Source organism: Gigantopelta aegis, unplaced genomic scaffold (assembly GCF_016097555.1).
Source record: "Gigantopelta aegis isolate Gae_Host unplaced genomic scaffold, Gae_host_genome ctg3196_pilon_pilon, whole genome shotgun sequence".
NCBI classification, from domain to species: Eukaryota; Metazoa; Mollusca; class Gastropoda; order Neomphalida; family Peltospiridae; genus Gigantopelta; species Gigantopelta aegis.
Window position 1 is genome coordinate 11,869 of NW_024533224.1, and position 16,740 is coordinate 28,608.

General features: G+C 35.2%; 1 pseudogene; it reads right to left on the minus strand.

The window, feature by feature from the left end:
- Positions 1-11,270: 11,270 nt before the first annotated feature.
- Positions 11,271-15,018, minus strand: LOC121391970 (annotated as a pseudogene).
- Positions 15,019-16,740: the final 1,722 nt, after the last annotated feature.

A 16,740-nucleotide genomic window follows, 5' to 3' on the forward strand; every position in this document is an offset into this window, starting at 1 on the left:
CCTTGTTTCTCAGAACTATGATTCCATTGATCATCCCCAGCTTGTCATTGCTCTCAAGTACATGTATATATGTAAAATTATGCTAACCAGTAAGTTTTAAACTGATAATGTGATTAGAAATACGCTTTCCCTACTTTCTTTTCAGACCTGAAGATGTCTCAACTCTATAATTACTGGGCTGGTGTTAGCATTGATGTATAGCGGGGCCACAGGTAGAGGGTTTGGTCTATAATTACCAACTGTTTAACGTTATCATTTGTAGTTAGTGCTATGCAAAAATTGCTAAGCTAGTCAAAATCGCTCTGTTGCTGAATTTGAAAAGGTAATATTAATTTATGTACAACAATATTCATTCTTCTTGTGTTGTTTATTGAGACATGTCAAATTGCATTTGTGAATACATTTCAGATGACCCCAATTGTTACGGTACGTTGATTATCTTATCATTGTTATTTAACGGGAATCATCGTAATTAGTCTCCTCTGGACAGTCTTCTATGACACCTTACTGGAACCAAATTATTACGAATTTATAGAGCCATTCTCAAGGTATAGGTGTAGACTCTCTCCTCTCTCTCTCTCTCTCTCTCACTCTGTTTGTGTGTGTGTCTGTGTGTACATGTAAAGAAGAGAAAGAGACTTACTAATTGTCATTACTAGTGGTCACTTTAAAGTCACTTCAAGGTTTGTAAAGAAGAGACTAACACAAGTTAAGTTGTAATTAGTCCAAACACTAAATTGACCACAGCATGTTTGGCACAATTCATTTGTATTCTAACCATATCATGACATAGACAACTAACTAATACTATCAAATAGTATCCCTAGCTGTTAGCTGTGGTTATTAGAGTAGTACACAGTCAACAAGTGCTTTTCCTCATTTTTTTTGAATGTCTATGTACTCACTACATCATACAGCTGTGACTTTATCAACACATGATCATATTATAGTGACATTGATTTTGATGATCATGATTGTCACACATGATTGTCACGTGATTTTTACCCTAGAGTTGACTATTGTTTACATTGAGGTTTTTTTTTTTAGGTTGATCACGTAGCTTCTCTGATTAATTTTAAGACAATAAGTATATAAAAGATATATATCTTGTTGTATTACTCATTATAGATCTTGTAGAAAGGAATATATCACATGATATTGACAAAACACTACATGGTGATTCTTTGACAGTTTTATGGGTTTAGCCCCTGTCATTTAGATAAAATTAACTAAGGTATAGCTTTCTAATTATTGATGCGATGTATATTAGTTAACTTTGTTACTCTCCACCATCACTTCCACTAACTTCCCCGTCACTTTCCGTGTTATAATTAATTACATATTATAATTAACTAATGGTAGAGTTGTTATGTAACTCTAGAAATTGCAATATTTCAACGAATTCTCTGTTTGTATATTTGAAGATTGGGCAGCTGTAAAATATTTAGCTATTATTGTTTGATACATGAAATTGGGTTTCATGCTAGTTTTTTTGAGGTAGCTTGTCATATGACATACCTCAACATTGACTCTCCCCATCAGTGAAGGGATGCATGAAAGAAGAACAAATTATGGATAAAAAGATACCTGTCTTAATAGATTTATAAATCATGTGACTTGATGTTGTGGTTTATATCAAGCTTTCTTCCTTTCCACATATGTATCTTGGATCAAGCAAAGGAATTCCTTGTTGTTTTTGAAGATAGTACTGTTATCCACATATACAGCTGCTCTTGATACCAACATTGGACAACTGGAAAGGTTGGTTTGATTCTCTTTACCCAAAAAGCAAACTCGTCCTAACAAAATACAATACAACTTGTATAATTGAATGCATGTTCACAGTGTATTTATAAAAAAATTGATAAACACCAATAGTATTCTTTGCGCATCAACTTTTTAAGGGAGACAAAAAAAATTGTGAACAGTTAGAAAAAATACATTTTCTCTTTCTCCATTTTTTCCTTTTAACCTTACTAATCTCCTCTCTTGGGGATGTCCCACTTTCCCTAGTTATGGCCTCTTCATTTGACCTGATCATTATGACTAATGCTCATGTAATTTACAGATAGGACATTGTTTCAAGTATTTGTTCATAAACATTTCCACTGACTTGTTTTAAAATATTCGTCTCCTAATAATTCTGTCATTTTATTCAGTATAAACATACATTTATATTACTTATATACTACATATTATATCTATAGTATAATCTATTAATGTCATATTACTGAATTACTCATAAACCTTCCTTGTAACGCATGAGTAGACCAGGTATTGATATACCTGTTTAGCTAAACAAGAATACTCCCACGCATTAGAATCAGCTTAATTGTTGTTCATACTACCAGAACTTTCCAATTCTAAACCAGTCCCTCATCTACCTTATTAATACAGACACCTCATAACACATACTCTAATAATTATAATATATATATTAAAAATTTATTTTTATTCTCGAAAAGATTGAAGCCATCTATCATCCTTAGATCGTTTTGGGTGTGTGTTAAGTCTTTAAACAAGATACTAAGAATCCTTACTTTATTGATATAATACTTACATTGTTTAGACAGAATGTATAGATCAGGTATTTGGCATGAGATAAAGACTGCCAGATGTTTTTAGTTTATGAACAGCCCATCATCATTTACCAAATAGTTTACTCATAATGATGTTCAGCTGGACTTAAGGAAACATTTTCTCACCCCCTATCCCCTCTCCTCTCCACAAAGGGGAAACGGTGTACACACTCAAATGCTAATGAGTAAATTGAGATTTATTGTAATTATTATAATTGTCTATGGTCATTATAACTAGTGGTTTAGCTTATTAAGTTTAAATATGTTTAGGTATGCAATTAAAATAATGAATTTAATTTTCTGCTGCTTTTATAGTGTCCAGCAAAAAATCTTAGATCATCTATTGTACCTATTTAAATTTAAACCCCTATTTCAAAAAACATTTCAATTAAAAGTGAAGGAATTATATAAATAAAAGAATAGTTTAAAAGAGAGGTTTAAAAATAATATAATTATAAACACTGTACAATAGGAATAAAGGGGGGGGGGGGGTGGGATACGTGGGGGGGGGGGGGGGGGGGGGGGGGAACGGGGGGGGGGGGTAGTTACCGACCATCCTATCATCCATAAAATATATAATAGTTGTCATATGTCATACAGACTCTCCACTAGTTAATGTATCCAGTGATGTCCTGTTAGAGCTTTTTGTAGTTTTTGAGTTCATGAAGTTTTTTCTGTTTTAAACAGAGTATAACGACGAGAATAAAAAGGAATTAATAGTATAATATAATATTACAGACAAAATAGAGACTATTACTAGATGTGATGAGCAAAAGAGAAGACTTGTAAGAGAGGGATAGGTGGGACTTGTAATAGCGATATAGGGGTTTCAGTCAGTGTCGCTGGAGGATAGACGAGAAGGCACAAGTGACAGACAAAAACAAAATATAATTACCAATATATGTTAATGATAGTTATAATTGATATTAAATATGGAATTTGTTAAACATCTTGAATTATGCATACGCTATTAAATGAATATAGGTTTTTATAGAACACCTCCCTGTATTGTTAGTATATAATGCTCAATGGATCACATCCTGTGCGCAAATTTGTCCCCTTGTAAAAAAAAACTTCAATTAGAAAATGACCACATTTTAGGGTGTTCAGGCCTCACTCCTACAATATTACAAAAGAATACCTAAGAAACTTAAAAAACAACTAACTCTCCTCCCTCCCCTCCCACTGAAACACAGATTTCTCACAAAACCACAAGTTAATAAGCCATTTCTTTATTGTGGTGTAAAACTTACTAGTTGTTGTTGTTGTTTGCCATAGCAGTGGGAGTAGTAGTAGAGATGCTAGAAGCAAGTAGACTCTGAGAAGATATAGACACTTTACTAGATGCAGACTCCACTTTGTTTGAAGACAACAACCCTAGAAACAATTGGTAGCCTTTAAAATCTCGCTATTGTCTGAAGGGAATTCTAGTTGGCGTGGGTTTCACCTGCCATGAAAATGCATTACAAAGTGACGTATTACAACATTGTGTTGGACTTTCTGTTCTTTTTTTCTTTCAACCGCAAGTTTTTGAACATCTTGTCTTTCACTGACAAGTGGAACCGTTGATGCAAATCTTTGTAGTTTATAACAACTACCTTTTTTGTTAAACCAAAAAGGTCCTTTTGAAGGCTTGTTGGGATTGTACTGATAGCACCATAATATCTAGAGAGCGAGAGAGAGAGAGATGGAGAGAGAGAGAGAGAGAGAGCTCTCGAGAGAGAGAGAAGAGAGAGAGAGAGATAGAGAGAAGAGAGATCCTGAGAGAAGAGAGAGCAGAGAGGAGAGAGGAGAGAGAGGAGAGAGAGCTCGAGAGAGCGAGAAGAGAGAAGAGAGCGAGAGAGAGAGAGAAGAGCAGCTCATTTCAGGTAGTATAATTGCACCGTTAATTTGATAATGATTGATCTACATAGTACCATTCCATGCAATCGTTTAGCCTAGCATATATTGCATCTGGATATGCTTCACTGAGTTCTCCATGCATGTTAATATGCATTTTTTTTTTGCTAGCCTGTTGTAACAACTTTTATGACGCTGCTGCTGATATTCCTCAATTGTACACCTTGTAGAGTTAAACTCTAGGCTTAAAATCTAATTCATGTAATGCATGTAATTCTGCTTTTTCATGCTTGCTACTTTTCTGGTGATTTACCTTAACTAAGGTTGGAGTTGGGTACAGTCGTACTAGGTGTAAATTTGTGTGACACAGTGGTGGTAAGGCAGTATTTAAGGTTGGAGGGGAAAGTAGGATTAGATTATCATTACAATAGTCCTTTATCATTACACTCACTCTATGACCCAAATTACTGTTGTTTGGAACCGCACCCAGTGGATATCGCTGGGTTGTAGCAGTGTCTAGTAAGATGATAACTGTTGTTGCTCAGGCGTACCAGTCGTGTAAAAACAACATCGACCATTGTCGCCTATTGTACAGAAATCTGTATGTCTAGTATAGTCTTCTTACAGTCTCGCAGGCGCACTTCAATCCATCTACTTGAATAGAAGAAAAATGAACAGAGTTAAAGCTAGTATCATAGCTAGCCACCTAGAAAACACACTATACTCCACTGGAGTCAACATCTTCTGAAGTCTAATCAAATTAATCGCTTAGAACACCCACTTACCAACTTCCCAAGTAACTAAACCAGTAGGACAAGCAACTTCAACGTAGATAGTCCATAGCTCTTCTCTTCTTTTTTTGAACGCCCCAATCGGGCATCAAATTTATAAGTCCTGTCAGCTACTTATCAGGACTTATTAATTAATTAATTAATTGATTTGTAAAAATAGTTAAAGTAGCCGGCCGGTCAGGGTTGAAGCTAACAATAATTATGACATGTATAGTAAACTAATTCATGAGAGAGGAGAGAGAGACGGAGAGAGGGGGAGAGAGGCGGATGAGAGAGAGAGAGCGAAGATGAGAGAGGGAGGAAAACTCAAAATGTTAATATAATTAGAGAAGAAAGTAAAAAAGTTGTGCATTTCTTGTAAGTTTCCAAAAAATTTTAATTTATAAGTGTTTATTTGTAGGTGTAGTTATGTGAAACAATAAACATTATATTGTAAATAATTGTAATATATTAATTTTGTATAACATATATATACAGACGACACACACACACACAGATTAATCATTAGTGTAGAGAGTTAAACAATGACATCATTGTCTTTTATGGCGTCTTGTGTTTGTTGACTGGTTTGTGTGGAGTTGGATATAATGCTGAGTGAGTGTCATTCCTGGGTACCTCGAGCCGATGTCTGTAATTAATAGGTGAGAGGGGAGATAAGGGTACCTAAAATGCTAGACAGAACTAAAGAGAGATTAAGATTACCAGCTACATATGATAACAGGAGAGAGAGACACAATAGGAGGAATCTATACAATAAATGATATTTTGTCTATAAACTATAAAATGAAGAAATCTTTATACAAAACATAATTTCATAAAAAATATGATGACAGCCATATGTCAATTTATGATTGCAAAAATACAAAAATAAGTTAAGAATATCACACTTAGTGACTCTAATTATCAGAAACACATTGTTGAAAACTAACATTCCTATCAATTAAGCCATTGAACAAAACTGTCTTTGTGCCAAATACCACTAACTACTACAACTATTACAGGGAATCACTCTTGGACTGTATTAGGTCAGATCATATGCCAATACCTATAATACCAGCATCTTGAGTACTGCTTCTTCAATTCTTTCACAGCACTTACTAGGTTGCTCATTACAGAGTTCTCCGTCAAACCACTGGTTCAGTACAAGCATGTCATATAAAATAATATTGAATTCTTACCGTCTACTAATGGTTCTCTTACATAACGGACATTTTGGTTTTTTATTACTTGGATAATACTGTACCGATACATTTCCTATTGTTGACATGATAACAATTGGAGTATAGTTACACACGTCTCATACTTGCAAAACTGGTGAAGACAACGCTTTTTTACAAGGTTCGTCCCAAACGTTCTAAACTTTATGAGTGGGTGGAGTTGAGGGAGAAGTCAATCTCTTCAAATTTTCTTACCATATAGGACACTCTAGACACTTTTTTCAAATTTCTTACAGTCTCTCTGACTTCAAATACATTATCTTCTGCTGGAACTTCTTCTGTAGACATTTATTTTTCCGCTATTAGCACGTGATGTTTACCACCCACCCACCTCCTCAAAAATGGATACAGTAAAATGAAACTATCAACAAGGCTATGGCATTTGTAGAAGTAGATTTTTCTGATTTGGAGTTCTACGAGAAGCTCGGTGGAGGTTGCCTCTGGATCAGTTATCGAGCAAAATGGAAAAGCAAAGACAAGATAGTTGCCAGTGAAGAAATTACTGGATATTTGGAACGGAGGTTGGAATGCTTTTATGGTTTAAGATAAATAAAGATTATAAGGACAGCTGAAGACTATCTGTTATTATATTACAACTAGTTACTATTAATATTTATCTATGACTCTTACAACTAGTTAACTATTAATATTTATTATGACTCTTACAAATAGTTAACTAGTTCATATTTATGTATGACTCTTACACATAGGCAGAGGTATTGTCGTTCTCTCAGTCACTCGAAATTATTGTCCCAGTTTTTTTGCGGCAGTGACCACGAAATCCAAATTATTGTTTAGTAAACAGGTAATGTTTATTGGAATATTTTGCCTCAATATTTCCCTCCATGGTATAGAGTATGAAGAACTTGGTTGTCTTTATGATTATCTTAAGAAGAATTCCATTGACTTTTCAACAGATTCTCTTGGGCCCAAGCAGATAGCATTAGGTTAGTTATTATGTAATGGATCTAAAAAAATATAAACAACTTATATTTTATCATAGGTATGAATTATTTGTCATTTCGAAGCTCCTATTCCTGTTATTCACAGAGATCTAAAATCTAGAAATGGTAAGAAAAAATCAAATGAATACCTTTCCTCTCTCCCTTTGTCCTCTCTAGTTTTGTGATTGCTATGGATTTATCAGCAAAGGTAAGTTTTTGGTATTGCATTCTGAAGCAGCTGTAATCATGCCCTTTGATATGTGATTTTGGTTCATCCAAGTTCCACTCTCACACAACTCATGTGTCACTTTTAGGTACTTTCCCTTGGATGGCCCCTAGGTACACACCTTCTAATATGTTAATTATATAATTACCACTGTCATAAATAGTGAATGCATTCAACTATATAATACTCTTTCAGATTTTTACCAGTAATATTTTTAAAGTCCTCTTTCCATGTAAAATTTTATTTAATATTAAACCCTCATTTCAGACATTTATATGTACCAAATGTAAGTACTTGGCTAATTTGATTATACCTAAAAAATTTATGTATATCAAACTTGTAATTGTTGATAGTTTCACATTCAATGGTAAGTATTTTATCTTACTATCTTTACAGGTCATTCAACAGTTGCCTGTCCCTTCAGCCTGTGATGTCTTCTCCTATAGGTGTTGTATTGTGGGAACTATTAACTCATGAAGTACCATTTAAAAGCCTAGAAGGTCTTCAAGTAGCATGGCTAGTTGTAGCCAAAGGAGAGGTACAATTTAATTATAGACTCAAATGCTATTTATAGTAACATTACATCATTATCTATATTTAGCGTCTACGATTCCTAAATTGTGTCCACCTGCCTTTGCAAGCTTAATGCAACGCTGTTGGGTGACAGAGCCAAAAAGTATGATATAACGTAATGTTAATGATCGAAGTCACTGGTTCTTTTAGGAACGCCTACTTTTAAACAAATACGGATGCTTTAGAGAGCATGATAGAAAATGGTTAACTACTAACAAAAATTATGTAATAAAAGTACTTGTCTTTTTTAGATTCTCTTCGTGAAGAGACTGACTACTTCTTGGAGAAAAAAAAGTCATTTGGAAGTATGTTGTAATTGTCAATTATTTTAATTTCATTGATTTCTTTAGAGGAGAGATAGAAGCTAAATTAATAGAACTTCAATCAATGCCGAAAGATTTGATGATAAGCAACAAGAGTTAGACCATAGAGAGCGATGGTGGAGAGAGAGAAAAAAGAATTAAAACGAAAACTATCCAAAGACGTCTACAAGATCCAACTGCAACCAAGAGTAAAAGATTTTTGATTTCTATATACTCTAATTATTATATCATGTGTCCTCTGTAGCCTTCTCTTCAACTTCATGACATGAAGGATGGTCTGAAACAGATGTGGTAAATAACCATGAAACTAATAACTGTGTATCTCTCCCCCCCTCTCCCTCCCTCCCTCCCTTCCCCCCCCTCTCTCTCTCTCACTCTCTCACTCCTCACTCCCTCTCTCTCTCTTTTTCCTCCCTCCCTCCTCCTCTCTCTCTCTCTCTCTCTCTCTCTCCCACTCTCTCACTCCCTCACTTTCTTCTCTCTTTCCTCCCTCCCTCCCCCCCTCTCTCATACACATCACACACACACACACACACTAGGCTGATTGGGTACGTAATACATTATCAATGACTTAGACCAATACGCTGACCTCTTTGTAAAGAACAATGTAAATGGTAAGACATTGTTTCGTCTTAATGGAGATGATCTTCTGCAAATTGGTGTATTGTCTGTGGGACATCGAAGAGAACTACTAGTATGTCGTGAATATTTAGTTATCTGTCCATTTTTAATACTATATCTGTCCATTGCTATTTTCATGTAGGATGAAATTTCAAAATTGAAGAAGGAAAAATTTTCGCTTACTTAACTTTCCTCCACTTCCATCTGCTCCAAAAAAGGTTGGTCTTAAAAATGATTACACATTTCCTTACTCTTTGTCCCCTATCATCTTAGAATCATTCACAAAGATCTTGGTATCTCCAAGCAAAGAAGTTTCAGGTACAGAAGAGATGCTAACTATAATGTTTGGCAATATTTCCAGACAGATACCAACTCGAAGGTCAGCTGCTTTCTTGGTCATGGTGTTAGCCAACAAATGACAAACATTTTCTTTGGCACATGTATACATGTACATGTTACAGATTACATGTAAATAATGCATATATATTATATTATATTCTAGGATCCCAAATGGAAGCTGGTTATAGACTTTGAGGGTTCATCAATACGCGTTAGGTTGTATTAAGGCAAGATACATATTCTCGTTCCTAATATAGTGGATTTAAAATATATCTTTTGTACATGTATAGGAGGTCACCTTTATAATCACTAGGAACCATCCCACCAGACCAAAGACACTTACTCAACCTCCCTTTATAACTTCCTCTTGGATTAAAAAGGCCATTAATGAGCCATTGAATGTATAATTGCATACAAGGTATAATCACCACAAAGATCACATGATAGTCACATGATTATGATGCATTGGTAGGAATCTCTAGTTCTTAAGCCAAAGGAAACTTGCCATCCTTATCTCTTCGGGGAGAATGGGTGTCACAGAGGAAATACAGTGATGTTTGGAAATGAGAACAAGAGAAAGACACTCAACAGGTCAGCTCACAGCCTCTTCCACTGGGAACTCCTCCAAATGGAATGGTTTTCTTTCCTCCGACAACCAGTACATCAACACTGTCAGGTAACACAAATATACTAATCCCTTTGGGAAAATTCCATCTTTTTTTACAGGTGTATGGAAGGAAAGAGCATCTTTATTCCTACCTCCAGAGATGAAGACGATACAGAGGAATTCCTCCCAACTGCTCAGGCCACACCCACTTCTGCTACACCTCCTCAAAACAGTTATTACACCTGTTTCTGTCACCCCTCCTCAAACAATAACCTCTCAGGTCTTCTGATACTTCTAGTGCCAACTATCGAGGACAGCCTTTACAAGGTGTTTGGGGGAACAGTGGAGTTACAGGAGCTGCCATGATTAAAAAATCACTTAGTGTCCAACCTGGTTTCAACAAGTAGTCCTGCCTCCATTAATCGTGCAAATTCAGGTCCGTGTCGCACTCCTAATAATCTAATTTATCCTCCGCTGAGAAACCTCATCGAGGTCAGAGTCGTGGTAACAGTGACCATGGCAATAAGGAGTGGAAACGTCAGCAGTCCACGAGATAATTGGAAACGAAGTAGTGACTCTCAAACTAGAGGGCGTGGTTCACGTGAGGGAAGGGACCACGGAGAGGTGTGACGATATTTGAGGTCAGTTAGTGATGCTTCTTATGCTACTCCTCATGGACAAGGAAGAGGAAGGAGGCGTGGTCAATCTATCCATCCCATTCATCCAGCGAACCTGTTGGAAACCGTACACGATACCAAAAAAATTAATGGAAACTAAAAATTTTATTGACTTCTATTTTATTTTAGTATTTGGAGAATACAAGATTCTTATATGTACAAACTCTTTTTATTGAATATAACTATCATCATCATTCTAATATTAATTATATAAAATTAATCAATGTTTTAAAACGAATATAGCAGTGTTGTTCTGGTTTGTTTAAATGGGACTAATTTTATTCTTGGCTCTTAAAAATTTATAATAAATTGACTAAAACATTTACAATACACAATTAAAACTAAAACATTTACAATACACAATTAAAACTAAACATTTACAATACACAATTTAAAACTAAAACATTTACAATACACAATTAAAAACTGAACACAAAAACAGAATGATTATTAATGTTATGATGATTCATGAAAATAATCATAAATTAATTGTTATTAATTAACTTTGTAGACTGTTCTAAAAAGAGATTGGTCTCATTCTATACCAAATGTACCTCCTTCTTCAATGGCAGTTTTGTAGTTTTTCATATAGAATTTCAAATGTTGGATAGGGTGGTAAATCCAATCGATTAAACAAGTATGAGCTCTGAAAAAGAAGCAATGAAGTTAAAGTCACATGACAATATGTTAAAGTCATGTGGTATATCATGTAATTATATAGTGTAGTCACATGACTTGTACTAACCTGGGAAAGCTTCGTACTTCATTGAAAAAATCAATTGTGAATCGTTTTGGTCCACTACTACCTCTCAAAGCTTTAAAAACCTTCATAAGGTACACTAGATGTACCAGTGACAACTATACAAAAAACATGAGAAGCTCACTAGTGTGTCATATGACGTGTAGTACCTGTAACAAACGTAATCGTTGTTCATTGTCAAACATTTCCACCGCCTTCCAAAATGACACAATCACAGGATGCTCAGCATGATAACCTAAAAAAGTCATATAATATTCAGAGAGGTCACATGATCACTTACCATTTCTATAGTCAGTGTTATTTCTCCAGTCATCAACATCAATTTCAAGTGTGCCTGCAATGATGGAAAACTCAACTTCATGGCTGTCAAAAGGCTGAAGTAGACTTCGTGGCATAATTTCTGCAAAACCTTTAAGAAAAGCTTGTGTTGTGCTCATGAACACCTCTATCCAGTCTCCAACGAATCATGAGGGTCAATGTACTCGTGTTTATTCTCTTCCAAAACAGGGAATATCACTTCCACCTTCTTTTAATTCATGTGTTGTCAGCTAGTGTGTAAATAAGCTTTATAATAATTCATTTTGTTTAAGTTTCCTTACTTGTCCAAAGGCCTCCTCTTCAATTGTAAATGTTAAATCCAAGGTTCTGGATCATTCTCCTTGTATCCATAAAAGACTGTTATAAAATGCTGGTTCTAAAGACTCCAAATCTCTCAACGATGGGGTTCTGAGAAACAGAAAGAAATAAAAAATCATACAAGGGTTCTCATTACTTTCCAAGAATAGACTTATAGACTGGTCTGTAAAAAACACATCCAAGTAAAAAAACCTTGAGCAATTACTAGTCCTATAATTCGTCCAGCAAACCGGAACCAATCTAAGTTATTATTTGAATAAAAGAGGAAGTTGGACTGATCTGAATTGTATAAGTGTCATTGGCTGAATACTCAAATAGTCCATAATAGGGGGTTAAAATGAATCGAGAAAGTAAGAAAAAAAATTCTCGCGACGGACCTCCATAATCAAGTCTAAAAGAGAGCAACATATATTTATTAAATCATAATTGTTTATTATTAACTCCTAATATATTTGGTATTTTGTGGATAATTAAGATATAAAAATTTCCAACCAGCTAAAAATCGGATCATAAACAAAATTTAATGAACAAAAATTAGTATTTGAACCTCAAAATTTGAGATTATAATTTATTTTACTGGGCATATTTAACAGTTAAGTTTGTGAGTTACGCTTACCCTTCTTCTCCACGAAAGGCAATGTTTAATCTTTTACGTTGCAACTGACGTATCTCAGATTTCATCGTGTGTTTTCCTATGCATCCTCCCAACAAGTGGTCTCGACGAATATTGAACTTCAATCGAGAACTCTGAGCAAATCCTAAACCGCCAGTTGTAACTTGAAGGTCTGTAATTTTGGCAGCAAAAGCTTGTTTTTGTCTTTGTATGGTGTTAGATTGTCCTCCACTCTTTTGTCCATTTGTTGGTGCACTATCAACTAATAAAAGAAAAATAATAATATATACATTGTATATTGTTCTAATGATAGAAATACTGACCAACAATCTGAGGAGTGGCAGTTGGTGGTTGAGGTCGTAGGCTACTAATCTCTTCTTCAAACATGCTAAAACAAGAATAATAACTCTCTCTCTCTCTCTCTCTCTACCTTAAATAATGTAAGTTCCAAAGCAAGGCCACTTCCTGACAGCTGGACTCTCTCCAAAGCAGATACTCCATTTCGTCGTATATCTTGAATTACTTCTTTCATTTGGGGGCGTACCCCTCGTCTGTAACGAGCATTAATTATGTCAACAACATCTGACTGTTGGAAGAAAGTTACCACTTGATCCTCATAAGCTAACGTGGGAGGTAAGATAAATTTTTAGCTATTAGGCATCTTACTAGGCTCATTAGAAGAAGGTGGAGCTTGATTTGAATCACGAGCTGGTGTGGTGTTACCAGATGATCCTGGGACAGATGTGACTGCACAACAGTAGAATGATGGGGACGAATATTTGGCTAAACAAAGGAACCCCATATTTAATACTGATTTGTTGCCCATTACAAAAGTATGGTTTAAATGAGGTACCTCATCCGAAGTGGAATAAACCCGTCGGACTGCAACAGGAATGGATATAGTACTGGGTGGAGACTTAATAGGTTCATCGTTTTCCTTAGGAAGACGTGGATCAATGAATGTTGTTATTTTATGGTTGTGGTCTATAAAGAAAACCCTACAAGAACAAGAGATCACATGATTGTCACATAACACTCACTGTCCTGTCTGTTTAATTTTTTTCTCCCATCCCTCTGGTAAGTCCTTATCTTCTCTAGCAAACTTGGTTTAATGCCTTTATTAGTTGTCGGCTGTGTTGATATCTATGTATAATTAATTACACTAATTATGGGTGTTGTGGTTTATAAATGACATACTTGACAAATAATTTATTATCAGCTCTTATTCGCTGAACTAGTTCCATTATTGCTCTCTGAGAGAAGAATTCTTCACCTGCTTCCTGCAATACAAATAATTTAAAACAAAGACAACTTTTTCTACTTACTCCCAGCAGAATTCAAGAATGTATATAGATCATGACGAGTAATAAACTTGAGAGCAGGTATTGTTTAAGACCTTCTGATAACTTTAATTGTCCTACAATTTTGGTGCAGTTTACTTGTGAATCAATAGAAGTTACAGATCTTTTCTATTTTGTTCCTCTGTGTTCTATTTGTTGTACTCTCCTCTCTCTTGGTTACTCTAGCATCAGGGTTGTTGTTCTTCAGTTGGTGAGGACAACACACTACTTCGTGGAGACACTACTTCATTTGTTTCATCGTCTGTGTCTCTCCCTCCTGATGGGAACTCTCTCGACTGGTACGACGAGCATGCATTCTTTGCTGGGCAAACAACTGCAGCTGCTCTGTCTAAATCAGTGACAACAGCTGATGTTCTGGTTCCCTCCTCGACATTACGAGGTGGGTGTGACTCTTCTGATTTACAATAGCTATCAAGCAGCATTACCACTTCTCCTCCATTTCTGGTGGACCAAATAAAAGACTGTTATCTGGAGGCATATTTTATTCCTCTTTCAGTGATAGTAGAATCTGGATGGTGCTCTCTAAAATCCTTCAGATGTGTCTAGACTGATACCTAGTTCTTCTAGTGAAGGAGGTGATGAGAGAGAGGACTGAAAATATCGGGGCTTTGTCCTCGAGTAGATATTGGCAATACATTGTCGGAAGTTTCGAGGTTGCTGGAGATTGAGGAATGGTAGACGATTGAGATTTCCGTCCAAATGTAAACCATTTTGCTGACTTACTCTTTCCTTTTTTACTTCGAGGACCTGCCGCTGGGGAAGTTTTTGAGAAGATTCTCTTTCTAGTGGCATATATGATATTGCACCCACAGACTCATTGGAGTCAAAGTTGTGGGAAGAGTTGGAATCTCTTCTCTGATGATGAGCACTACGAAAACTTCTTTGAAGACTTTGATAACGTCGATTGAGCATCTCACGTCTAGCATCATCTATTCCTTGAGTATTAGGTCTCTCGTTTGTTTCGTCATCATAATTAACTGTGCGGGGTCATGATCTAAGTAATAGGTACGTCCTTGGTTATCGACGCGAGACTCACCTGTACAGATACAATCAATAGTTTCATTGTATTGGTTTTAATAACAACAATAGTTAATAATAATAATAATAGTTAATTAATGTATAATAGCTGCTTAGAAATTGACAAATTTTAACCCACAAACATCAGATTACTACTTCATAATGCAATAACATTACTAAGGCTCTGAAATGCTAGTATTCTGTATAGAATATACATCATATATAATATAATACAATATAACATAATATAATACAATATAATATAATACAATATATATATAATACAGATATTAATAATACAATATTATAATATTATATAATAGTTAATATAATGTTATATAATACAATATAATATAATATAATACAAATATAATAATATATATAATACAATATAATATATATATAGATGACTACATGATTGAGTAGCATGATTATACGAGCAATAAACTTATAAATTTTAGACTTACGTCTGTTACAGCAGGTGAACTATTTCGATTTTGTTCAAGTCCAGGCTTCCTACGTACACCTTGTTTGTGATGTGTCCCAGTAAATGATTGATGCTTGGTGTGTTGATGTAACAAAATGATGACCAGGGGAATGTACCATACCAGTGGGAGTGTCAAAGTTACTTTTCATGTTTGATGTACGTTTTTTCCAGAAAATCTAATGAGCTTTGTTCATCATTGTCATTCTTGACGTTGTGGAGTGGGGCGAGGTCTTTTGAATCTAGCAGAATAACGTCTACGACTGTGTGACAAGTTTTTTCGTAGAAACTCATATTGATCATTAACTTCATCAAATCTAGGAATCTCTCCATGCTTCCGTCAGAGGGGAGAGGTTCCAACTGAGAGGTTCAGTACTACTAGTGGGTCCATACTCCAAACTATATGTATCAATTGGAATAGGAGGAGGTAGGGCAGAGATAATTTGATCTAAATTATCAGGAGCATCCCCACTAATGTCCAACAGGTGGTAAATCAGGCAGAAGACCCATAATATTGATGTCTCCTTCATCATCATAGCTACTAGCTGGAAGTTCAATGAGGATGGGAGTGGCAATGCATCAATGTCAACAGGATCAAAGGTCTGTCGGTCTAACGATACTGCCATTCTCCGTTATGTGTGGTTGCCATAGTAATCCACTGTAATGAAATGAAATAGGGCTACTAATTACATTGTAACAATTAGATTTATATTACAACAAAAGTCATGTTGTGTATTGTTTTTAATAACAGCTGTTAGTGGAGAATTTTTCACTTGGTCCAGAGTTGAGGGTCATGTATTAAACATTGGATCTTCCTATCATTATTAACTCGTATTAATTTAAACAATATATCACCAAAGGAACTCATAACCACAATTTGGACATGTACCAACTACAATAGCCATGATTTAAAATATAGTAATTAATTGTATAGAAGTAGTCAGTACTACATATTAACGTGAGCTAATTATATACCGTTTATATTATGATTTCACCTAAAATATCCTATAATATACAAATACTTCGTTACATTAGAAATTTATCGATATTAGTGTAATACAGATTAGCTTTACCTTTACTCGAGTGTCTGTCTAACAACAAACGATGGGTTTCAGCTGCTCGTATATAAATTC